The sequence below is a fragment of the Lampetra planeri genome, chromosome 21 (assembly GCF_965212315.1).
Source record: "Lampetra planeri chromosome 21, kcLamPlan1.2.h2, whole genome shotgun sequence".
Classification (NCBI taxonomy): domain Eukaryota; kingdom Metazoa; phylum Chordata; class Hyperoartia; order Petromyzontiformes; family Petromyzontidae; genus Lampetra; species Lampetra planeri.
Window position 1 is genome coordinate 2,504,069 of NC_136127.1, and position 25,841 is coordinate 2,529,909.

The window sequence follows — 25,841 nt, forward strand, 5'->3', positions numbered from 1 at the left end:
CTACTGAGCCAGTTGTGGAAATTCCTCTTTGCTATGGCAGGGGCAAGTGTGTCCACAGGACGACAACTGTTGACTTCTCCCACAAAGTGGTACTAATTTTAGTGCCCTGAAAGGAGAAATGATAAGCTAGCCCTAACCTGGACCCCAGCCAGAGTTTGGAAGGGGATGGTTTAGTTTTATTGGAATGTGTTTGGGTGATTTGTTTACCTTTCTTGTACTTTGCACTCCTATCGTGTGTTTGTACTGTTGTTGTAACGTTCTTACCCCGTGCCCCGACTGGGCATCCGTGAAGAAGAGCTTCATAGCTCATCAGATTCCTCCAGTATAAATACATATTCTGATTCTGATGTGGGAGCCGCTCGCTGTACCGCCTCCCCACCAGTATAGGTGGTGGGGAGGCGGGGGGGGGGGATGCTTGTGGTGGCGTCGCATGTGATTCAGCAGTGGCAGAGAGGGAGAGCCGTCAGTAAACCCTCCTCGGAGAAGTGACCACGTAGCTGCCCCCTCTGCCCCCCACCGCACCCCTCCCTTGGGGAATGCATCGGTGAGGTCACACACAGCTTGATAGTGTGTCACACACACTCTTGAGCCCCAACTCACACCCCTCCCACGCACGACGTCTGCGCTCGGAGGTAACAATGACAAGTTTCAACTTGGCACTGCTCCCCCCCCCGGAAATGTATGTGAGTAGTGGCGCTGAAGAATGAGCTTAAGTTGTCTGCCGTCACCGCCGACAAACCCAAGATCAGAAAAAATATACGAGTCTCAAGTTTCCTACAGTCGCACGGTAGTAGTGAGCAACGACAAAAGATTAGTTTGACGTACGCGTGTTTTACATTTCACCTTGTCTGGCCGTGTTTGTTTATTGATGACAATAGACCGTGCAGCTCATGTATTGATGAGAATGCCCTGAGACGTATCGACGTCATCAGCAGCACGACGAAGGCCCCCTCGCGTCAACCGCAGTGCCGCGACGTTCCGTTGCCTTGCTGGAGGCCGCCGTCATGGCAGATGTGAGCAACCGGAATCTTATTTGTTCATGTTGGAGAAATCCGGTGAGCTGTGAAGCTCTTTTTCACTGATGACCAGTAGGGACATGGGGTCAGAAAGGATGTATGTATGTGTGTTGAACTTCTTTTACACGGGACGTAGCCAACCGTGCTAATCGGAGGTGCGGGAAAGTTACAATGATAGGAGTGCAAAGTATAGTAAAGGTAAACAAATCATTAAAAAATATATACAAATAAAACTGAAATCTTTTTTTCTTATCTCACCAGGTAAAGCTCATAGCTAATAGCTCACTGAGCTATTAGCTTCTTTTTCTGAAGTGACCTGGCCACAAATGAGAGCTCAGTACAGTGGCTTGTCACGTGGAAATTTATAGCAGCCAAATACTCTGAACGCACGTTGATGATAAATGTGGAGGGAAACACCGTAGAAAAATCCACGCGACCACGGGGAGAGAGAGAGAGATATGCAAACTCCAAATATACAGTGGCGGGCGTCAAGGTCGGGATCGAACTGCCGACCTCCTGCATACCAGGCGAGGGAGATAACATTGCACCACCGTGGTGCCAGTCAAATAACAAAAATAATATGCGTTCAGATTGCATTAATATACATCATTTCGCAAGCTTGGGAAAGCCAGTCAAACAACAGCAAAAGTCGTCCCAGACCACACCAAGACAAGCCACGAGTCCCTCCGGATGGCTGACTGGACCGGCATGATACCCTTTGTAGTAGATGGCAATTCCCCACTTGCCTGTATGCGCAATATACAATACGTTTTATTATGTTGTACTTTTTTTTTCCCCGACGTAAAAATAAACTGGGAAAGAAAAGTCAGTTGATTCACTGGGGGTTCCGCGCGCGCGCGCGCGCGTGTGTGTGCGTCCGTGCTGTGTTTACGCGGGCGGTGGGAGGGCCGTTTCCTGTCACTCACTCGCGCATGCTCGTGCACCGCTCCCAGCAGCGACACATGCAACACTCGGTTTGTGTTTCTCTGTCATAGTCGCACCAAATAGGTGAGGCACTCTCCTTGCGCCGGTTAGCAGCTGCTGCATTCGGAGCTTTTCCGTGCGCGCGTGTGCGTGTGTGCGTGTATGTAATGTTATGTTATTTTGTGGTGGGGTGGTTTGCACGCTGCGGTACATAACCAATACCAGTGATTTTTATTCTGAACCGGTCCTGGGCCTCCCCTAGATCGACTCAGCCTCAAATGAGTACCTGGTGCGGTGTGTAAATATCGCCACTGGGGACACAAAGGCGGTTGGGCCTGGTGCAGGCCACCCATCCCCTCGTGTGCCGTGCCGGCCTTCATAGGTGCTCGCTAACATCACTTGCCCCAACAGTCTGTTAAGGCTACATGGGGCATCTTTGTCTTTGTCATTTTATGGGCTGGATATCCAGACATTAGCAAAGAAACTTGAAAAGAACTGCGTGGCTTTTGAACACAGGTGCATACAGAGGATATGAGGAATTCAGTGGCTGAATAATGGCTTGTTGGATAATTGTATGTATGTTGAACTTCTTTCGCACCGTACGTAGCCAACCATGCTCACGGGACGTGCGGAGGGGAAGAAAAACAATACCAAACACAAAAAAGCAGTTCTAAAGAAATGTGTTTTCAATCCTAGATTTACAAGTGCTTATAGCTCCAGTGGCTTCTTAATGTCGGAAGGAAGCGCTTTCCAGACGGCCGCAGAAGCCCATCTGAAAGCGCACGATGCAGTGACCTCAGTTTTTGTTCGACGGCTGAGCCAAAAGAAGTTGAATGCTCGATGTAGAGTCACAAAGTGATTGCCTGCTAAAATGCGCAACGAGGCATTGATGCTCATCTCCAACTTGCAGCCCTGAGACATTGATGTAAAATTGACATACTCTTGGTTTTTACGGTAAAGTCACGTAGGTAAAAAATAAAATTAATCACGACGTTTCAGGCGCAACAAAAGCGTCCTTCACGTGGGGACAACGTAGCGAAAGCACAACCGCTTAAGTGGTTCAAGAAGGACGCTTGTGTTGTGCCCGAAACGTGATTTTTTTTTTTACCTCCGTGACTTTACCGCAGAAAACCAAAGAGTATGAATCCTTGCAGTCACAATAGCTTAAAATCTAGATTAAAAAACGACATTATTATGGAGGGGGAGACTGTATCCACAGCACAAACCCCAGTTGACTTCCTCCACAAAGTGATGCTCATCTTACCGACCCCTGGAGGGATGATAGAGGTTTTGGATTTGTGATTGAAACCATCCGATTGTGAGCCGCCAACTGCAGCTGAGTCACCTTGGGCAGTTTTGATAGAAATTATTACATTTATATGTCTGCGTATATGACATTATCATACCATTTGCATGAAGTCCAATTTGCTTCCAAAAATGTTTTTTAAGCGATTAATAATTCTACGCATATGTATATTAGATTAAATCGAATATGGACAAAAATCAAATCACTTCTCGAATTTAGTAGCTTCGTGTTCCCATTCAACTGCTAACACTCACCTACGGCAGCTATGGTGAATCCATTCATCATCATCAGCCATGATCAATTCACTGCTGGATGAATGCCTCCCCAAGCCGCCACCATCCCTCAGTCCTGCCATGCAGCAGTGTAAAATCACTGTGCAGTGTATGTATGTTAAACTTCTTTCACACCGTACGTAGCCAACCGTGCTAAACGGAGGTGCGGGGGTAAGGAAAACAAACTAAACACAAAAGAGCAGTTCTCAAGAAATGAGTCACCCAACCTTATGCCAATGGCCATGAAAAAACGGCCAATTCACTCACAAAAGACATCATCAGGACCTTTATATTTCCCTGCGCAAAGCGACCATTTGACACTTCAGTGGAGAGCTTTGACGTGGTCTCCTCTCCCCTGATATAAAATAAAACACTCTTACGTGTTCGTCAATCACAACGACGACTTGAAAGAAGTAACATTTTTAATGGGTGATGTTTCCTCTCACGGGTATTTTTCATAGCACGTACATATTTACGTGCTATGAACAAGAGCCAAGACATCAGGACTTTTATATTTTCCTATGCAAAGCGACCCTTTGGCACTACACGTGCAGAATTTTGACTTTGCCTCCTCTCCCCTGAAATAAAATAAATAAAACACTCTTGCGTGTTCGTCAATCACAACGACGACTTGAAAGGAATAAAATATATAATCGGTGATGTTTCATCTTGCAGCCATTTTTCATAGCATGTACATATTTACATGCTATAAACAAGGGCCATTACCCGAAACATTGGGTATTTTATATTTTTTCCTTTACAGCCACAGCCTCAGCCTCATTGAGTGTTGTTGTTGTCATTGTTTGTGCTGCCAATGAAGCAGCAGCAGCTGCCGCAGCAGTAGCAGCACCGAATGCTTTATTAAATAAGAGCAAGGCTGCCTTGTGCAGTAGGCATCGTCTTTGAGGCTCTGGGGAAGTCCTGCTAAGACCAAAACATTTCTAAGTAAGCAAGGCATTAGCGCTATTTAGCCCAGAGTCCTGTGTCAGTTCCGTCTGGAATACCAGTACTCGGACAACACGTGTGCGTGTATCTGTATGTACGTGTTATGTGGGGAATGGGCAGCGGTAGTGCAGCGGTTAGCGTGCTGCACTACGAACCCGGCGACAAGGCGACCCAGGTTCGATTCCCACTCACGGCCAACACCAGTGACGATTATCTGAACTGTTCCTGGGCTTTCCCTAGGTCGACTCAGCCTCTAATGAGTACCTGATGCGGTGTGTCAAAACATCGCCACTGGGGAGACAAAGGCGTGGTGCTGGCCACCCACTACCTCGCGTACCATGCCGGCCTTCATAGGTGCTCGCAGTACTTTAGTTAGCACACTGCTACAAACCCAGTGACCTGAGTTGGATTCTAACGCACGAACAATAAACTGGTTGTGAATAATTGAACCACTCTTGGGCCTCTCTGAGTTCAACTCGGTTTTTTTAAAGAGTACCTGGTGTGGTGTATAAAAGAACATCGGCCTTCAAATGGTGCAGTTCTCTAACAGCAAATTGCCTCAACGCCCTCCCTGTTAAAGGCCATAAGAGGTTTTGCCCGTGAACGCTAAATCCAAATAATAACCACTATAAATGTGTTTTTGTGTTTGATCGCGTTAATATAAACATGTCGTTAAGCCTGCCACCACCCGACCAATCCAAATTGCAATGCACGTTTTGCAGAGGTTATTATTGTTGGTAACTGAATGCAATGATTTATTTTGAAGTAAAAAAAACGAAACGTTGCATGCTGTATCGCTCAAGGTTTTTCTCCAGGCTATGCTTAATTTGGGAATGTTCGTCTCTGGTTTTATCCTATCAGTTGGTACTTTTGTACGTTGTGCTGGAATAGCTTTAAAAGGATTCTTTATTCAATGTAATTGTCCTCCATTATAAAGCGCTAGGAACCGCCCGGTAACACCGGTAAATCCAACAACACCTAATTAAACATAAATATTCATTTACACTTCATTTTTATCACATGTGCATAATTAATGGAAAGCTGTGTTAACGTATTGATTTATTTTGCAGAGGGCCGTTTCCAAGATGCACTTCCCCTGATTATTTTTTTTACCGCACACTGCAGCTTCGTGCAGCTGAGAGCGAGCGTTGTGGCTTGGAGGTGAAATTGTGGCCGTTGCCAATTGATGCCTCCACAGCTCGCCATCAACACCCGTGTTAGAGATCCCCACAGCCGGTGCAAAATCGTCAACACCTTGACCCCCTTTTAGTCTCCTACTGTCTGGCTTATAGGGCTTCCCCCGCGGTCGCCGGTCTCGGAGCATCGCTCCAATTGCCCCGTCTGGGTAACCTGCCCTCCACCACCCTGCACACGTGTCCCCACCATGACTACATCTAAAGCACTTTATTGTCCTCAGTCTGTGGTCAACTTTGCGCTCCCAACTCGAACTCCGTTCATCCTCGCAGCAGACGCGGCTTTTGGCTCGGCCATCGAACAAAGATGGTCACTGGCATCACACGCTTTCGTATGCTCTTCGGCGGCCGTCTGGAACGCTCTTCCTTCCGATATTAGGAAGCCGCTGGAGCTATGCACTTTTTTACATGGGGAGGGGAAGATGAGGGAAAATAACTTACACAAAGAAAGTGGAGGGGAGTGGGGGGAAGGAGGAGGGGAGAGGGGTTAAAGGAAAGGGAGGAGCACTTAGGAAGGAATAACTTAGACGTGCATTGGTGAACTTATCAACCTGTCATAGTCCTTTACAGTGGTGATTGACTCATGCCTATCCCCGGGGGAAGGGAGGCACTCCTTACTCCTATCACCTCCCCCTGATCTCCCAGCATGCGGGTCTCACACCAGGCTCCGCAGGAATGGGGACCATCTGGCCCCTAACTCCCGTTCCCGGCCTTTAAGTTTGTGGCTTAAATGTTCCATTCCCGCGAGAGTGAGGATGAGCTGTGCACTTTTAAATCATCTAGATTTAAAACTCATTTCTTTAGAACTGCTTTTTGTGTTTGTTGTCTTTCCCCAGCACCTCCGATTAGCATGTTGGCTACGTAGAGTGCGAAAGAAGTTCTACATACAATACCACTTTTCAACAAGGCATTATTCAGTCATTGAATTCATCACATCCTCTGCATGCACCTGTGTTGAAAAGCCACGGAGTTATGTTCTAGTTTCTTTGTTAATGTCCGGCCCACGAAATAACATGACATGATGACTGTGTGGAACATGCGTTTCTTTATACTTACTCTACGACCTGCGCAGGGTTCTCAGGGCCTCCTGCTCAAGCGAGGCACTGACACAGCCCAGCGGTAACACATCCGTCGCTTCTTGCGGGGGGGGGGGGGGAGTTTGCGGTTCAAATCTAGTGGCCGCCCTGGTTATTACTGCGAGTGTAAAATAACCGTAACAAACTAAACTAAATCTACCAGGTATAGGCTCACTGAGCTATATATATTTTAATCAGAAGCAACCTGGCTGTCACAATGACGTGGCTTATCACGTGGAAATGACCCTTACAGTCGACATTGTACATCATCGTGACTCGAACAGCAGGAATCCACACACCCGGCCTGGACTGGTAAACTACAGATATATATAGAAAACTGTTTCGTTTTTTACCAGGTAAGCCCCACTGAGCTTTTTAGCTTTTTTTTTCCTAGAATCGATCTGGCCAGCACAATTGAAAGCTCAACCAAGTTGCTCATCATCACCACGTGGAACTTTATAGCAGCCCCACGCAACCCCATCTGCTTCAAAGTGGACGTTAAGTGTCCCGTGACATCATTCGCAAGAGCAGGCGCGTTACGGTCAAAATTTGCTGGATTTGAAACATTAACCACATCACTCCATTGGGATCATACGTAGTGAACCATCGCCACCCTCCTGCGAAAACATGGCAGGACCTTCTTGACAAAGTTTTGTGAGACTCATTGAGGCATCCCTTGTTCAACAAGTGTAATAAAAAAATTTTTATAACAGCAAAGTGTAATCAAGGTAATGTACTGACATTCCGAAGAGTAGCTGGCAAGCATGCTCTGATCGACCCTACGTGGCTTATTGTTTAACTCGAGTTTCCATCGATACAGTATTATTACCAATGCTGTTAGTACCAAAGTGTAATTTACCTTCATTCAGTGAGAACATACAAACAGGCTCCTCTCAGGTTTGCCAGGAGTGGGCGAGCTTTACGTGGCTCACAACATCACCTGCTATAGCCCCCGGCAACATCAGCTGTTGCGGTGAAGGTCCTTTTCCATCCTGGGGTTTGGTGGCGTGTGCCTTCTGCGTGCCTTCTGCGTGCTGTCTGCGGAGTGCTGCGGTGACGTCGCGTCGCCTTGCTCGCCACGTCACCGCATATTGAGCCACAAACACCGTCTCGTCGCACGGTGCTATGCGCAGCTATGCACAGCTCCAGACAATAAGCCATTGCCGTTATCTTGCCGCCCACAAATCTGGAGAGACATAGACATTAACAAAAAAATCACGTTGGGGCTTTCGTGGCTGATCGCTTTGAGTGGAGATTCAAGTGGATCAGCCTTGGGATAGAGGAATTTATTTGAGGCTCAAGCAGTGCTGTGCGTCAGGGGATCGTTGTCTCTTGGTTCATTGTGAGCCGATTTGGGGAAGGAGGGGATGGGCAATCTAATGTGCACATGCCGCGCCTTGATGTCAAAAGGCACGTTATATAGATTGAATGTTACAGTCGTGTTTTAATCTCGTAAATCTTTGCATACGTTGAAAGTGAAAAGCAAGTTTCAATTCCTGTGAAAAATTACAATGACAAAATGCATAAAACGTCAAAATCAAATCAGATTTTTGAAAATTTTATAGCATCCGTTTCATCATTGGAATAAAATTACGTTAGGTCCTTGTGTAGTAGTCACTTCAGAGACACAGTCCAGGGGATGACTACATACGGGTCAGGACAGCCGGCACACTGCCTGACCCAACACCGACGAGGAGGTGAAGACGGGGACGAAGACTTGTGAAGACGACGGGTTCCATTCCCCAACCGCAGCAGCCCCGACCCAGCGTCGGGGCCTCCCTTTTATCCTCCCCAGCCTGGCCTGGCTCCGCCCTCGGCCACGCCCCCTTTTGGAACCTACCAGAAGGTTCTGGGCTCTGCCCCACGTGTCCCCTCTGTCACCTTTACCCTACATCCGTGCCTATCACGTGCCCCACTGGCAGACAGGCTGCTGTATCCTCAAATGCCCTTCACTGCCAGCCACCGGTGCTCCATGCTCCAGTGGCACACTTCACCTGCTCTGCTTGTAGAGTGGGCTACTACACACACGATCTCGCTCTCTACCAGTAGCCAGCGCTACGCACCGTAGTGACCCATTCTATGTCACTACACTTGTACCAATGGGCCTCATAGACTCGCGATTTCCTGCAGTGTTTATTTTAGCAAGGAAAGAACCGGATGGGATTCGATTTCTCCGAGTCTCATCAACAGTTATTTCGCCATTACCTGTAATTCACTGAGTGCGTGATCAAACTGAACACTTTTACTCAGAGGAATTAACATGCGTTAGAATAAAGGAGGGAGAACGTTTAACATGTAAGCCTTCGCGACCAATATTATTCGTGATAACGGTTTTTGGGTTCGATTGGGTGTTGACACATTGAAATTTATGCAATCTCACCTAAAACACATTCCTGCAGAGGGAGCTGGTAGGAACGTTGGGTTGCTCGGTCAATGGCCAGGGTCAACGGCGGCGTGGTGTTTTCCGCAAATATGCCCGACTGTGAGGGCGGGCACAAGCCGGCGTGAGTAGGTTAAACGTTGAGTTTTATAAGGGCACCACGGGGTGACCAGCCCCTCCCCACCCAGCCCCACCCCTCCCACCCCCCACCCAGCCCCACCCTTCACACTCAGCCCCTCCCCACCCAGCCCTCCCCTCCCACTCCCCACCCAGCCCCTCCCCACCTAGCCTCCACCCCTCCCAATTTTTGATGCACGACGGACAGACAATAATCCTCTGTGGGCTGGTGTAACCAGGGGGTTCCTACCAGTAAAAAGGTTATCATATTGTTGTGTTGCAATATGATGCTATTGAATCCGCATGTGTTTGCTCACCCTAGCTGTGAGTGTTGTGTTTACTGAGACTCAACTCCGCACTGCAATAACAACTTCCAGATGCAGCGTTGCAATTATAAAGGAAAATAAAGGGACATTTATTGGAACATTGTTGAAAATGATAAACAGAAACAACCACTTGTGTAAAAGGAAAAAAACATGAAGTATATATTTCATCTGAATACAACTCGGGCAAAATAATCCGTAAAACCCCAACTTCGCGTCATCGTTTATTGCACTTTAAGGAAGGCGAAATGAATGCGTGAAGGTCTCTATTAGTTAGCTGTACCTGCTGATGCGATGGCACTTTCATAGTGACAGACAGCTAGGCTGGAGATGCTGTCCACATTGCAGAGGGGACATTGGGGAAGTGAGCCTGTGCTGTCTCTTGAAGGTCGTATAGCGGTTAGCACGCTATGTGTGTGTGGGGAGCAGTAGTATAGCAGTTAGTGCTTTGTATGTGTGGGGAGCAGTAGTATAACGGTTAGCACGCTATGTGTGTGTGGGGAGCAGTAGTATAGCAGTTCGCACGCTATGTGTGTGTGGGGAGCAGTAGTATAGCAGTTCGCACGCTATGTGTGTGTGGGGAGCAGTAGTATAACGGTTAGCACGCTATGTGTGTGTGGGGAGCAGTAGCATAGCGGTTAGCACGCTATGTGTGTGTGGGGATCAGTAGTATAGCGGTTAGCACGCTATGTGTGTGTGGGGATCAGTAGTATAGCGGTTAGCACGCTATGTGTGTGTGGGGATCAGTAGTATAGCGGTTAGCACGCTATGTGTGTGTGGGGATCAGTAGTATAACGGTTAGCACGCTATGTGTGTGGGGGGAGCAGTAGCATAGCGGTTAGCACGCTATGTGTGTGTGGGGATCAGTAGTATAGCGGTTAGCACGCTATGTGTGTGTGGGGATCAGTAGTATAACGGTTAGCACGCTATGTGTGTGTGGGGAGCAGAAGTATAACGGTTAGCACGCTATGCGTGTGTGGGGATCAGTAGTATAACGGTTTGCACGCTATGTGTGTGTGGGGATCAGTAGTATAGCAGTTAGTGCTTTGTGTGTGTGGGGAGCAGTAGTATCGCGGTTAGCACGCAATGCGTGTGTGGGGATCAGTAGTATAGCAGTTCGCACGCTATGTGTGTGTGGGGATCAGTAGTATAGCAGTTAGTGCTTTGTGTGTGCATGTGTGGGGAGCGATAGTGTAGCGGTTAGTCCTCTGTGTGTGTGTGGGGAGCGGTAGTGCAGTGGTTATTGAGCTGTGTGTGTGGGGAGCGGTAGTGTAGTGGTTAGCGCGTTGTGTGTGTGTGTGGGGAGCGGTAGTGCAGTGGTTATTGAGCTGTGTGTGTGGGGAGCGGTAGTGTAGTGGTTAGCGCGTTGTGTGTGTGTGTGAGGAGCAGTAGTGCAGTGGTTAGCGTGCTGCGCTAACAAATCTGGCGACCCAAGTTCGATTTACGCTCACGGCCAACACCAGTGACGATTATCTGAACCGGTCCTGGGCCTCCTCAAAATGAGTAATTAGTGCAGTATGTAAACATCGCCACTGGGGAGACAAAGGCGGCCGGGCGTTGTGCTGGCCACACACCCCCTCGTGCGGCTTGCCGGCCTTTTAGGTGCTGCTCGCTAACAGCGCTTGCCCCAACAGTCTTCGTCGTTGTCTCTTGAAGCACCGCTGTAAAATTTTTAACAGGAGCAGGGGCGGTTTCTTCATTAGGGCGATTGGGCGACGCACCACCAATGCCATTCAACCACAGAGTCACGCTAGCCGTCACTGTGCCTCTGGATATAGTCCAATCAGCGTCATGCTACGTTCTGTGGAGTACCGCCTCTTTTTGGGCGATTTCCCTCCGGCTGAGAATCGCCCCGAGTGGTCCCATAGACTTACATTCAAAGATGTTTATTTTCGAACGGGGGGCGCTGCAATGCATTCTCTATGGCTTCCGGGGGGGCTCGCACTAACGTGCTTACGTCATCATACGTAGGCACGTTTCATCCAACAAAATTATTTGTTGCCACCTAGTGGAATCTTTAATAAAATAAACTTGAGTGGTTTGTTTTAATAGTGAGTATATAAACAAACAAGATGTATTGTAAGAGTCACTTTATTTTTCATTAATATTAAAGAAGTGAAGTTGCCTTTACATGCTTAAGCTGTTAATTTATCCTTTGCATGGGTGGACCTTATCCTTATCAATCATCCAGACATTTGCCCCCCCTGAGAGATTTTGCAGGAGCCGCCACTGGACAGGAGTAATACGTGCACCATTGAAGAAAACTTGGCTGCAGTCCGCTTGCGTTCGTGCACACTTGCCTTTGCTCCAGATGCGGCAAACGGACGCTGCGGATTTACTCTGACTGTTCCATGACTCGCAAAAGCATCACAATGGGGGGGGGAGGGGCCCTTCACAAGAACAACACCCAGGAGCCAAACTCTCGAGTTTATTCATTCAACGGCCACTCCCGCCACCACACTTGACCGCACGCCAAGTGAAGCCTTCGTTAATATATAACGCGGAGGCTTTGGCGCTGAGGCTAGATGAATCAAGCCTGATCGTTTGGGTGCCACTGTACGCAGGAGGTCGTGGGTTCGTTTCCGACCCCGACGCCTCCTGTATATTGGTAGTTTGCGGTGTCTCTTTCCCCGTACTTGGCTGATATAAATTTCCACGTGACAAGCCACTGCGTTGAGCAATAATTTGTGATAGCAAGGTCGCTTTCGAAAAAGAGCGAAATAGCTCAGTGGTCCTTACCTGGTAATATAAAAATATCGATTTAAAGCTTTCGTGATTGCAGGGATTCATCTTCTTGGTTCTTTCTTACGTGACTTTACCGAAAGAACCAAGAAGATAAATATAAAAATAGTTTAGTTTAAGTTTAGTTTAGAAGCCAAAGCGACAGAGTTGATCATCAGAGATGGAGACTGAACTTTACACCGTGGGGCCTGATGAGAATTACCTTGTAAATGTTTTTTGATGACCAGTTTTTTTTAAATTGGCATATGAATAGTTACCTGAAATTAACTATTGTGTAACAGACAAAACCTTGAAAATTTAAAATACAGTGATACCCCGATTTACGTCACACCCTGTTTCATCGTTTCGCAAACAAGTCGTCACTTTATTATTAACACCGCTACCAGATCAGTGTCACCTCAACGTCACATCGCTGACAGCATCGTCCATCCTCTCTCCTCTCCGTCGCCTCTCAGCCTTTGCCTCCACCACCACCGCCACCTACTACTACTACGACCCTATAAATCGCTTCGATTCACGTCGTTTCGATATTTTTTGTTGCACCTTTCACGGAAACCGGGCTATTGCGGTATTACTAAATAGCTGTGCTTTTTCGCAAATGGCAAAGCAACATCACAAAATAATTTGATTACTATCAAAGTCCGCTCACCTATACACAGCCGACAGTGATTGTTGCTCGTCACATCACCGGCTTGTCACATGACCTTTTCAGCGATGAAGGGGGCATGCCCTTTGTGAAATGACACGTGTCATCTATGGATTGTCACCTTTGCCTCGCAGCTTGTCCACTTCAGCTTAGGCCTTTCGCATAGGCAGCACTAACGCTGAAAGAATGGGTCAATAATTTTCACAAATAAATAAAAACGTAACACTATTTAAATGAAATTAACCTCAAAATGTTTTAGTTATTGAAGACGAACACACACATCTTCTTTACTGTACCATAGTAGTGGACGAATGGTGCCCATCCTGCGTCTGTTGGATGACGGGATGTATCACTCTTTCACAGTGCCCCGCCATGGACGGGTGGTGGCTATGCCTTTGATGCACGTGGCTGCCTGTAATCCTGCGCTGTTGGAGGCAGCAGCGAGGGTTGGTAGATCACCGTACACTGATGTTGTTGTCAAATTCCCTTCCTCTGGGCGTCGAGGTGCCACAACCCTGGCTTGCCAGCGGAAGGTGGTACAGCATCTGTTCCATCTGTACGGGATAGAGTGTTGTTCCATTACCCACATGGGTTTTCTATGGGTGCTCCGGTTTCGTCTCGCATGCAAACACTCATTAATTGGCCGAAAACACCTTAATATATAGAGGACCGCAGAGCTTTGGAGGGGGGGGGAGGGGAGTTTAGCGCCAGCTCCCATCGCCTGGCTGCCTTTCCCACTTCTCTGTGGTTCCTTCTGCCTCCGAGTCGTTCTCTCTGCGCTCGGGAGCGAGCCAATAATGTGCGGCACCATGACAAGTTAACATTAGTTTTTATACTTATTGAGCATTGTTGAGATTGGTTACAAAATGGCCGTATTTCAGAGACTTTGGCAACCTTCAAGTTGCTGACGTTTGTGACGTTTTCTTGACGTAGAATGCGAGCACATTGGTCAACGAATGCATCAGCTGTTGAACACTGACAGGGGGGACACGATGCTGCGTGTAAAATATGACACTTACAAAAATAACAATGATAGAAAGTCTTGCCGCTGGGAAGTCAAGTTTAAAACGGACCACCGGCATGAATTATTAACATCGCGGAAACGGTTACGGCGGCCAATTCTATCAGTGCAGGGTTAAATAAATAACGAGTTTGGCAGTGAAAGAGATGATGATCATGTTTGCAATTTCCTATAACCGCTCGCTGGAGCACCTCCCTAATTAAAATCCGTAAACGGTGAGAAAACCCATTGCAGTAAACAGATGCCACGTCCACACGGAGAGGCGTGTGTATTGTCGCAGAGCTCTCAAGGCTTCAGGAAATACCACCGGTTGACCATCTTCATGTGTTGGTAAAAAGATAACCGTCTTCCTGACCTGCACTAATTATTTCTGTTCTTTCGTGTGGCTTAAGAACAGCAGGTGTAACTGTCGATGTCTTATCCACTCAGTTGTTTGTTCAGAAGCAGGATGGATCTCGTCCCATTCCTCCTTTAAAGGGGTGAGTGTTTACGATGCGGTCAATTGGTTTGGGATTCGTGGCCACGCGCGCACTCGCAGGCCGCCGGGTCTTCGTTGCGCCGTTTTGTTTCCCTTGCGTGATAGGTTTACCCGTGATTGCTACCTCGAGGCACACTTTCTGTGTGCGTGTGTCCCCATCGTGAAAAGGTAAAAGCCATCTCTCCACGTGTGTGGCTTCCCAGAGGCAACATTGATGACTGCACCGATGATTTCATACGAAGGATGAAGTTGGGTCTGCAGTTCTGCCTGTTGGTTGGCCTCATTTTTTCAATGTATTGAGTCTGGTCTAAGACCATATATGTACATATGCAGTTCTTTGGAACAGGTGTTTTTTGCGCCATGGTGGCGAGATGTTGACTGCCTTGCCCGGTGTTTAGGAGGTCGAGGGTTCGACCCCGACCCTGACACCTGTATATTTGGAGTTTGCGTGTCTCTCTCCCTGTGGCCGCATGGATTTTTCTCCGGGTGCTCCGGTTTTCCCCTTCACATTTAGAATCAACGTCACGTGTTTAGAGTATTTGGCTACTATTCATTGGCATGTGATGGACCCACTTTGTTGAACCATCATTTGGCCAGGCCCGCTTCTGAAAAAGAACTATGTAACTCAGTGGCCCTAACCTGGTAAAATATAACATAGTTTACAACGTAGGATAAGACTCTGTCTGAGCTTAGGTATGTGCATTGCACATCTTCGTGTGTTGTTAAATATATTTGCTCTTCTAATTTTAAAATCTTTATTGGTGCTCTAATTCAATAAGAAAGAAGCATTTAGTTTTCAAATATTTACCCATTCAAGTCTTTCAAGGCATTTCATATCGACATTTCTTTGTTCAGGTCTAAGCCCTCTTAGATCTTGTTGTTCTTGTGTAGAGGGATTTAAAAGGGGAGCAGTGTGAGAGAAAAAGCAGAAAGAGAAGCGTAGTGACCTGCAGTGTGTTGAGTGAGTGAGTGGGTGAGTGTGTTGTGGTGCATCAGTCAGTCATCTCAGTCAGTCGACCCGTGGCACCTGAGTCTGCCCTGTGACCTCCTGCCAGCGGGCGTGCGACACTTCACGTGGCCTCAAGGTGCACATGGCCTGGCACAAGCGTCGTGGTGACGGCACAGGCGAATGGCGATTGTTGTCGTGACCTGCAGCCTGGTGGTGGCGGCGGTTGAACACAGCTTGGATGAGATTGGAACAGTCAGTCTGCGAGACTGAGTCCTCAACACTGGTGGAGCAAACAATGAGAGTAAGGTTCAGAGGAACACAACCATGGTAGTATTAGTCGTGTGATCAGGAGGCGACTGACCTCATAGTCACCCAACATCTGGCTTGAGGTCTTTCCCTTGGTCTTTGACTTTATGGGTGGCACTCGAATTACTGGACATTGTGAAAAAGAGCTTTATAGCTCGTTGGATTCCACCAGGATAAATATTCTAATTCTAAACTGGGCTCTGCCGGCCCAGGAGTGGCCCAGTATTGGCCCAGTATTGGCCCAGTATTGGCCCAGTATTGGCCCAGTATTGGCCCAGTATTGGCCCAGTATTGGCCGAGGAGTGGCCCAGTATTGGCCCAGTATTGGCCCAGGAGTGGCCTAGAAGTGGCTTGGAGTGGTCCAGTATTGTATGTATGTTGAACTTCTTTAGCATCGTAGGTCACCAACAGTGTTAATGGAAAGTACGGGGTGCCTGTCTGAGTAAGCTGCCCTCTTCTCTGCTACGACACATGCCTCTATCACAGCCTCCTCCTCCCTACGAGATAACTTTCTATCCTTCCACGGGAGTGCAAGAATTCTCCGCATGCACCTGCATGCAAAAGCCATAATCCTCTTTTCTAGATTCCTTTGTTGGAAGACAATGTTTTTGATCCACGCAGTAACATAAACATTACTCCAACTTTAAATACCCATCTCTCAACACGAACATTGATCTCTCTACCGCTTTGAAGTGGTTGAAATGTAGTTTGTCAAAAAAGGTAGCCTCGGTACACCACACCTCTCTTGAGCTCCTTCTCACGACTCCCCGGTGTTACGCAATTCACTCCCCAACCACTTCCTCTTTGACCTCCACACTCCCACTACTTACTGACACACGAGTGATTTACAAGCTCCGCAAGGCTCATCCCTGTCTCCTTAAAATATTCACAAAGGCTCGCGCTAAGTCCACGGTGTGCACCCTCGAGCTTCCGAGGGATCCAACGCCTCGACCTTTGTCCCTCGCGATTGATGCTGCACTTTCCACATTCTCCTACGTCTCTTTCATTCCAAAATAGCGCCATCGTGATCCCTGTGGGTGTCCCCCCCCCCATCCGTCGTGTAAAGTTGATAACTTTTTTTTTGGTCCTATTTTCTTATTTTTTTTTATTCATTTAGTAGATTTTGCTTGGTGTTGTAGTAGGGTTTTCATTTGCTCGGTGTGTACGTATGTGTGTCTTTTGGGACGGTATGCGCGCTGCACTACAAACCTGGTGACCAGAGTTCGATTCACACTCACACCTAACACCGGTGGCGATTATCTGAACCGGTCTTGGGCATTCCCTAGGTCGACTCAGCCTCAAATGAGTATCTGCTGCGGTGTGTAAACATCACCACGAGGGAGGCAAAAGCGGCCGGGCGTGGTGCTGGCCACCCACCCCTCGTGTGCCGTGCCGGCCTTCATAGGTGCTCACTAACAGCACTTGTCCCAACAGTGTCTTGTGCACCTGAAAGTCCACCTAGCATGGCACAAGCGCCACGGTGACGTCACCGCCGCTTAGTGGCTAACGCCGGTTGTGTTAATTTACGTGTGCGGGAACAATCCTCTATGTTTACACGCAGACGAGCGCACCTCCACACACGTGGCGGAGGAGGACTGCAACGCTTCATACAGAATCTTCATGTCACACTGGCAACGTTGTTACCCAGGATGCAATGTGCCAGCAACATGTGATCTTTCAATTTTAATACAAATGCGTTCATGCATGCATCGTTGATTTTGTTGTTGTTGCTCAATGCCTATTTATGGGTAACCGTTCATATGCCAATTTAAGGCTGTTGATCTGAAAACAATCTTTAAAATGTTGCTCTCAGGAGCCCGTGGTGTCAAGTGAGGTCTTCAACTAATATTCACTCCATCTCTATAGCCTCTCTGTGTGCTCTGAAAGATGGCCCATTTGCCCTAAATATTAATTATTACATTTATATTTCACCCCATCTCCTATTTTTGAAGGCAGCATTGTTGTTGATGAATGTGTTGAGTTTCTATAATGAGGAATAGATTTTATTTTATCCCCCCAGGGAAGGGGAGCAGCGGTCAGGAGGAGGGGAGTGGCATTTACGTAGCAATAACAGAACGAATGGGGAGTTGGAACGTGCGCATGCGTGGTGTGTTAGAGACCTCGGGTCTCAAGCTGTTGCGGGCTTCCCCTATCGACAGAAGGAAAGGTGGAGAAGGTGGGGGTATTTATTTATGCTGCTTCCAAAAATAAACATCCTTGTGGGATGGAGGCGGAGCTACGGGATTGATTGCATTCTGCAATGACCCAACCCCAATTCTGGCAAGTGTGTCTCAACTGTATGACCTTGGAGGGAATCTCTCTGGAGCATATTGGTGGATGAATGGTGACTCCCGGTTAGCATGGTTGGCTACGTACGGTGCGAACTCCCGGAGCCCTCTCGTGGCTATCAGACCTCGACATTGGCATTCAGCTCTTGGGCACATTGCCATCATACGCAAGCGTATAATAGTATAGCAATTTATGAATCTTTGTCCAGATGAGTTCAACCAGGAAATGGATCTAAGTTAATGTGTGGTGGATTTCTTCAGTCTCTCTGTTGAATCATTAAAACGTCCGGATGCAGAGCAGCGGGTTCTCTTATACTCCGCGAGTTATCTTATACTCTGATGCAGAGTAGCAGGTTCTCTTATAATCTGTTGCAGACCAGCGGGTTCTCGCTGAGTATTAATAATAACGATTTACTGCCCTTTGTCAATCCACGGTTCCGAGATGGGTCTCCCTATGCCGCATTGGCCAGACTGGGGGTTGTTTGACCATACTTCTCCAAACTGGTGCACCTAAAAACTGTCAAACGCTGCAATACCCCAGCCAGGGGGTGGGGGGGGGCTACCTGTTTGGCAAAACTGTAGTTAAAGTAAAAGGGCCTGTCCAATCGGGGAATAGGTTTGGAGTTGGCAGTAAATGTGACTTTTTTTTTGGCAATCATGTTATGAACCCACGTAGAACAATTTAATAAGCGTCTGTGAATAAAAGCTGCAGTCTATCATTGCAGCAGGCTGTTAAAAACATTTGGATAATGTGTATGGTGAGCGATGGTTGTGAAAGATGATTCAGGCCCGATACGGTTACTTTGAAAAAAAAAAGAAACGCATAATTAGATTTCTTTCCAATCTCAATATACGGGCAGGAAATGTAAGGCTGTCAAGTTACCTTTGGCGGAGCAGCGTGCCCTTCAAGATGAAAGAAACAGCGGAGCGGGGCAATTTGCCCCACACTGAGAAAGCGTGGAGTGGAGTCAGATGAGACGGGAGAGATAGGAGAGGGTGTGAAGGGGAGGAGAGTGAGATGAGAGGGGAGATGTAGTAGAGAGCCTGGAGGGGAGTGAGATGATAGGGGAGAGAGCGCAGAGGGGAGTAGAGTGAGATGAGAGGGGATTTGTAGGAGAGTGTGTGGAGCGGGGGGTAGAGTGAGATGAGAGGTGAGAGGCAGGAGTTGCGTGGAGGGGAGTAAAGTGAGATGAGAGTGGAGAGGTAGGAGAGTACGTGGAGGGGAGTGGAGTGATATGAGAGGGGAGAGGCAGGAGAGTGCATGGAGGGGAGTGGAGTGAGATGAGAGGTGAGAGGCAGGAGAGTGCGTGGAGGGGAGTGGAGTGAGATGAGAGTGGAGAGGTAGGAGAGTGTATGGAGGGGAGTGGAGTGAGATGAGAGGTAGGAGAGTGCGTGGAGGGGAGTGAAGTGAGATGAGAGTGCAGAGGTAGGAGAGTGCATGGAGGGGAGTAGAGTGAGATTAGAGGGGATAGGTACGAGAGAGCGTGGAGCTGAGTAGAGTGAGATGAGAGGGGAGAGGTTGGAGAGTGTGTGGAGGAGAGTGGAGTGAGATGAGAGGGGATAAGTAGGAGAGAGTGTGGAGGGGGGGAAAAGGCATTTAGAAATGTTATGGGAGCAATACTAAAAGTGAAGTGTGCATGAAAGACCCCATGGCATAATTATCAACAGAAGGCTATTCTTTGGGAATTAAAATTCTTATTTATCGGTGATTAAATCGTGTTTAAGATATGAATGTTATGCCTACGTTTTAGCGAAACTCTCCTCTGCCATGTAAATGAGATAGAGCCAGATTCGCACGTTGATGAAATGGTTGAAACGCTGCCTTGGGAGTTTTTTTTTTTACCGCATTGACGGTGATCGGGGGGAACACGAGTTCGTTTTTGCACAAAAAAGCAAAATTCGCCCACACCAGAATTGGTCGCGGATTGTAATTATCCTTGTGTGAATGCAGCAAAAAAATCCATTGAACGGAATTGCGCAGTCTCCCCGCAGTCGCGCATCGCCAAGGCCAATGCTGCCAAAGCCTTTAAGAAAGTTTCAGCCCTTTTATTTTAACAAAATTAATTGGCCTTTCTGAACGAGCGCTTGCTCGGAACTGGCTCAGCATGCAAATGCCAGCGGCAGCAAAGGGCGACAGAGTATCCTTGCGTTGTTTTTGCAGCGAAGTCGAATGCACCCCCCCCCCCCCATAATATGAAGTACAATTTTAATATATATTTTAACGTCTTGAGGCCTTTTGAAGGACGCGTATTATAAAACGCGCTTCCTTGTTGTTTTAATTGTCCGGTTTTTTTCCATTTCCACTTTTTAAACCAGAATCATTAAACAAACAAAAGAAACGTGTACGTTTGACAGATTTCGCTGTGAATATCGGTTGTTGGCATTGGCTATTAAAAAAATATATCCAACTCGGGCTTCTGTAGTTGAAAGGAGAGTTTATTCTACACATTGCATCCCAACTACCAGCCTTTGATGTTCCCCCAGTACCTATGTAATCACGCTCGTGTCACTAAGTTCTGCTCTGTATCACGTCTAGTATCGTCACAGGACACCCATGACAGAGAACCTAGACGCTTATTGGACCCTCCATGCTGAAATACATACAATCTATCTAGATCTATCTATTCCAAATGCCAGCCCACAGCAGGATCTTGATTTGAAGCTTTCGTGACTGCAGGAATCCATACTCTTTGGTTCTTTTGGTAAAGTCACGTAGGTAGAAATAAAATAAAACAAATCACGACGTTTCTATCGCGTGACGTCAGCAGGCACACTGCGTGACGATGCCGCTCACTTGCCGTGCAAAATATATGCATTATTGCACCCCCCCCCATACAAAAGTCTATTTTTATACTTTTTGCATTGTGTACAGTCTACAAGCTACCCACATGCCAAATTTCAAGTTTGTCGCATGTCGGGAAGTATGCTAAACATTTCGAACAGACACACTTATTCACAAATTTCCCTTTTATATATATAGATTTAAAAACCCTTTTGTTAACTTACAAAGCAGTGAACCATCTTGCCCCAGCCGACATCATTGACATGCTTCACCCATACGTTCCCCCTCGAGGCCCCTAAGATGTGGGGATGCAGATCTTCTCTGCATTGCCAGGTCGAGGCTTGGGTCTACGGGTGAGCAAGGTGTTGTCCCCGTGTGGCCCCCAGGCTATGGAACGCTCGTCCACGAGGTATCAGGGACACTCTCTGAGTCTGTGGACATTTTTTGAAATGCTTCTTAAAACCTATTTATACGCTTCCGCTTATTCATATTTTAGTGTATTTAGTAGATGGATTCTTAAATAATATTTCTAATATAATTATTTCTATGCTGAGTGTCTACTGCTGCTGTGTCTTGTACAGGGCTTTGAGATTCTTGATGAACAGCGCTACATAAATGTAATGATTATACCTTCAAAATACATCGAATACCGCTGAAATCTACATGTCATTGTTGCGACCGAGCAATTATCCATTGATAACACGGTTGAGATGTGTAATTTTGAAACTTAAACGGGTAATACAATTTCGGTAATGCTTTAGTTGGCAGAAAATGGCCCACGGGCACTTGAGTCTAACGTACGTCGACGCGCATCTGCAGGATCTAGGGATTACAATCCCCGTGCTGTGTACTTAAAAATGTTGAACCACTTTCGCACCGTACGTAGCCAACGTGTTCATCGGGAGGTGTGGGGGAAGGACAACAAACTAAACACAAAAATCGGTTCCACAGAAACGAACTTGTCAATCTAGACGATTTAATAGTGCATAGCTCCCAGTGACTTCCTAATATCGAAAGGAAGAGCATTCCAGACGGCCGCAGAGGCGTATCTGAGAGCCCGTGCAGTGCGGTAAACCGTCTTTGTTCGATGGTTACGTGTTCGCAATTAATCATCCGCTGCGACGCACACGGCGCGTGGCGTTTATGGATCGTGTGCACCGCGGCGTTAACCAGGGTGGGCAGCGGTGGTCTTGAGCCGTGAATCTCTTGCGATGGGCGGCATCACGCTCTACCCACTCTGCCAAGTAACTGCCCTCATGTCGATCGATCTGGTTTTTAATTGACTTGGTGGTCGCCCACACGCTGCGGCTCGGACAGAGTCGAACTCTGTCCGCCACCGCCGGAATAGAGACGGAGTTTGATTTACGTGAGCCGGAGCGTGTTGGTGACCACCTTCTATCTAAATAAGTAATATTTAAAAATACTTTTTAAAAAACACGCTTTAATGAAATGTACCATACGAGTAATGGCAGAACTCCACCACTCCAGGAAGTGGCCCCGAGGCTTGCCATAACGTAAGGGACCGTGGTGATTTACAGCCACCGTGAGTTGAGCGTGGACAATTAGACCAAAGGCGAAACATATCATATAAAAAAGATGGTTTAAAAATATGTTTTTAATTTTTAATGATAGAATATAGTATTGTCATCAGTAAGACATAAGTATACCGAGTTTGCAGTCGATACCACATTGGGAAGTGGGTTAAAATTGAGTTAAAATATTTGAGGATATGACAACAACAATAACAGACAGAGTGAGTTCAATAAAAGCGTGTAAAAAACCCAGATTTTACGTAAGTACGAAAATCTAATTCATGTGGTAACTCGATCAGGCGCTGGACCCACGACGACACCTGCCGTTATATATTTGAGCGGTGCATAAAGTTGATTTAATCCAGTGCCTGGAACGCGTAGGTTAAGTGAGACACATTTACATACTCGACATTAAATGTTTTGCAATAAAGTGCAAACAAACGTGTGTTTAGGAACACGTGATTTTGAGCCTGTTATCACATTGGGCCACGTGTGTGCTTTTTATGATATTTCTGTTGTTCTGTCAAGGGAGTGCGCAAAAATGATAATAAAAATGCTAAACTTTTACGATCAGTGCGATTGCGCTGTGTCACCACGGTCTGTGGTGCTTTATAATAATAGCCCCACGAGTCTGAAATAATCGTAACTCGTGAATTAATATTGGAGGCAGTGCCCTGATCTCAGAATACCGCACCTCCAATTAGCACGGTTGGCTACGTACGGTCCGACAGAAGTTCAACATCCATATGTTAAGGCAGCTCACCTGCCCAGGCTCCAGTGAGCCCTCTGCTGCGTCCGAGCACTGGCGCTGGGGCATGCCAGCCCAGGCTGGCCTGTGACCACTGCTCCCATGCGTGGGTCTCATCACGTCATTCAAGAAGGGGAGCGGTTCCTGTATTGAACATTGCCATCACTCCTTCACCCCAGTCTCCTGTAGGCATCGGCCATTGGAAGGGCAACTCAATAAATGCCACCGACGCAGGCCAAGGTGGTGACGTGTAAAGAGCCCGCTATCTCTGGATGGCCTCATGGAATGCACACATTAACGACCAATCATTGGAGTTAGTTACTCAATTGTGAACTAATGCCTATTTTGAGCATGAGATCTTGGTAGCTCTACCCCCTTGGCCCACAATTAGAACGTTGCGGGCTTCATATTCTGTGGACTTGGCAAATCTCTCAGCAGTATATAACATGGGTTTTGCTTTCGTGAGAGATTGAGTGGTTGTTCGATTGAGACTGGGCTTCAGCCACAGGGAATGTGGAGTTTCCACTGCTGGTTTAGGGGCCATCAATGAAGATAGGCAACCAATGCTTATTTTATCTTGGGGGGCAGGAACTCTATCGACCTTTATCCAGAGTTTGTCTTGGAATTTAAACTAAATTGTTGTTATTTTACCAGGTAAGGCCCACTGAGCTGTCCAGCTCTGGCCACAAATGATGGTCTAACGAAGTGGCTTATCATCGCGTGGATGTTAAGCCACTGGGAGTTATGCACTTTTAAATCTAGATTGTGAACTCAATTCTTTAGAACTGCTTGTTGTGTTAAGTTTGTTGGCCTTCAACCCGCACCTCCGATTAGCACGGTTGGCTGCGTCCGGTGCGAAAGAATTTCAACATACATACATAAGCGAGTGTGTAGTAGTGAGTGTGTCGTGATTGTGTAGTAGATTGAAAACGAATTTCTTTAGAACTGCGTTTTGTGTTTAGTTTGTTGTCCTTCCCCCGCACTTCTGACGCGCACGCTTGGCTATGTACGGTGTGAAAAAAGTTGAACTTACATGCAGACATAATCATGTTATTGCCAGTCTCTCGGAGTGAGCAATTAGTTAAATCTGTGGTTCGATAGGGGATGGCTCCTTGCCACCACCCGTGGTGATTGATTTGCAGCCTCAAGCACAGAAACTCCTGGAATTAATTAACTCTGCTTCATTGGCCCTTAGCGCAAGTCACGTTGAATGGTTGATTTTTTTACGGCCTCAACCCTTCCTGCAATTGACTCCAGAACGATGGATGGGGGAAGATATTGTTGACGTTGTAGATGATGGTTGTGTAATGACTTTGTTGTCGCTGGAAGAGGGATGCTGAGGGGAGGTGTTGGGGAGCTTTGTGGGCAGAGGAAAATACCAAAATGTCATTCCTGTTTATCTTAGCCCTTTAAAACCTATTCAGAATGAAGTATGTATTCATAGTGGAGGTATCTGATGAGCTGTAACGCTCTTTTTCACGGACGTCCTTTTTGCGTCTTCTTCCTCAACGGCAGTTTCACTTTTAAGCACGCAGATTGTTTTCTCTTTGAATCTCTTGAAATCTCCTGAAGAGTTGATTTTTTCTCCCACCCCCTGACTCATCTGACAGAAACAAAAAAGGGTGAATCCTGAATAAATTGTGGATCTCTGCTTATCGCTCTTGCCCCGACCCCCGCCTCCCCCTTCAACTGAGGTGCTGGTGGCGCGTTTCATGTCCCGAGAGGAATCGGGCGCCACAGTGGCGAGATGTTAGCTCCCTCGCCTGGTATGCAGGAGGTCGTGGGTTCGATGCCGACCCTGACGCCTGCCGTATCTTTGGAGTTTGCGTGTTCTCTCTCACCTTGGTCGCGTGGGTTTTTCTCCGGCTCCTCTGGTTTTTCTCTCCACATTAACAATCAGCGTGCGTTTAGAGTGTTGGGCTGCTATAAAGTTCCACATGATAAGCCACTTCTTTGGGTTGTCATTTGTGGCCAGGCTCCTTCTGAAAAAGAAGCGACATGGGCAGTGGGCCTTACCTGTAAAAATAAAAGTTTTTATAGTTCAGTTTTGGGAATTGTTGAACTTCAAAACAAAAGCAACCAGCCTTCCGAACCCTCCGACCCCCACCGCCCCCGCTCAAGGGGGATGGCGGCCGGTGGAGGCTTCAGCTGAGGGCACGAAATGCGGGTGAGGCTACCAGAACAGCGATAGTGTAGTGGTTAGCACGTGTGCAACGTATCTAATTAGGTGCTGGGCTTTTTTGTACGGAATGCCTCAGTTACCCAGCTCCTGTGTTTATCTGATGGTATTTGCACAAGTGTTGCAGTTGATGTAATGATCTAGAATACCGAAAAGTGAAAGAAGAGTGTTTTTAACGTCACGTTTTTTTCACGAATAAGGTTCAGCGGCTCAGAGGTTGCTTCGGTTTAAATGTGAGGTCCCCCCCGGTGTTTTAGCTTCGTTGCAAATTGTTTTCGGTGTCGTTCATTTCCTGTTTGTGGAACCGTTCTAGTTTCTTGGAGATGCAGATTTCACTTGAATGCTGACGGTCCTTTGAGCTTCGCTGCACGGAGACACCAAAGTGGGTTTCCCTGAGGATCAATGAGTGACGTGCGATGGGTATTCCGTTATTCACCTGCTACTTTAAACCATGGTGGAATATTTGTGCTAAAGAAAGTGGCATACATTTAGTTGGGTAGGCGTACGCGTTTACGGTGACTTGAGAGCTTTAATACAAAGTACGCACGAATGTTGAACTTCTCTCGCACCGCCGTTACGTAGCCAACCATGACTAAATCGGGAGGTGCGGGGGAGGGA

General features: G+C 47.2%; 1 protein-coding gene across 4 annotated transcripts in view; it reads left to right on the plus strand.

Annotated features, from left to right (window-relative positions):
- LOC144724519 (phosphatidylinositol 5-phosphate 4-kinase type-2 alpha-like) overlaps positions 1 to 25,841 on the plus strand; it is a 213,179-nt gene that overhangs the window by 98,827 nt on the left and 88,511 nt on the right. The gene's annotated exons all lie outside the window — the stretch shown is intronic.